Source organism: Zophobas morio, unplaced genomic scaffold (genome assembly GCF_036711695.1).
Source record: "Zophobas morio isolate AGI-343-1 ecotype UQ-CSIRO unplaced genomic scaffold, CSIRO_AGI_Zmor_V1 ptg000419l, whole genome shotgun sequence".
In the NCBI taxonomy this organism is placed as follows: Eukaryota; Metazoa; Arthropoda; class Insecta; order Coleoptera; family Tenebrionidae; genus Zophobas; species Zophobas morio.
In genome coordinates this window covers 313,371-314,475 of record NW_026972523.1, presented here as the reverse complement: position 1 = coordinate 314,475, position 1,105 = coordinate 313,371, and the positions used below count along the sequence as shown (strand labels likewise).

The following is a 1,105-nucleotide window of genomic DNA, read 5'->3' as shown; positions in this document are numbered from 1 at the left end:
TTATTATTACAATTTATTATTATTTTTATCATTATGTTTAATGCAACAGTAAATATAACTTTGAAACTTATTTATACTAAATATAAATAAATGCTTCAGCCATTGCATTCTTTATTGACGGTAATAAAATTAATTTGATTCGTCCGTTATATAAAAGGAACTAATGAACTTTTTGTGCTGCCGTACTTAATCAGTTGAACCAAAAATTTTTTATAACTGAATTGGTAGATTATAATAAATATTTATAACTGGTGTCAAATTATTGCCGTATCACAAACGTTTTTCTGTATTAATAATGTTAATTTTGTATTAATGATAATAATAGAAAATATATTTTTCAAAAATGAGCCCGACGGATTACGCATGTTGTATTCTCCTAATTCTCTCGTCCCTCCCGAAATATCGGGACTTTGGCCCGCTTCTGCAAAAGTTTTATTATTATTACAATTATTATTATTATTATTATTATTATTATTATTATTATTATTATTATTATTATTGTAGGCTCCATCTGATAGAATTCCAAGAGCTTTACCAAAAAATACCAAAATACTAAAAGTTTTGAAGTCGAGAAATATTACAACCGTAACAGGTTTTTTACTTTAATGCATATTTTTTATATTTATAAAAGCTTTTTATACGTATTTTGTATTTATTTTCGCCACAAAAACTTATTCATAATAAACTTTAGGAGACAACTCTAGAAAAGAGCTACTTTCACAAAAAAATCCTCATCATGGTGTATACACGAGCATTCGGGATTATGGTGTTGAAGGTTTTTTTATTGACTATTCTATAATCTTTTCATTATAAAAGATTTTTACTAGGAATTCTTATCATTCCAAGATGGGCAGTCAATGTTTTTTATGATGTATTATTATTACTATTATAGTTTTTATTTTATTTCTTTATTATTTTTTTTAGTTAAAGTTTTTTTTTACTTTTATTAGATTTATTTATTTATTTTTGAAAACATTAATGTATATTTTGCTAGTTTAAATTATTATTATTAAAAATTATTGTCATGCTTTTTTAATAACTATTGTAATAATATTATAAAAATATTTATTTATTATTATTCTACTTTCTTATGTATTTATTTTGT

The 1,105-nt window shown here is 22.4% G+C and overlaps 1 long non-coding RNA gene across 1 annotated transcript; it reads left to right on the top strand.

Moving 5' to 3' along the window:
* The first annotated feature begins 351 nt into the window (after positions 1–351).
* On the top strand, positions 352–864 carry LOC135120768 (uncharacterized). Its single transcript, XR_010278721.1, has 4 exons — positions 352–429; positions 505–592; positions 692–775; positions 828–864. It is a non-coding gene; the product is annotated as an uncharacterized LOC135120768 (long non-coding RNA).
* Positions 865–1,105: the final 241 nt, after the last annotated feature.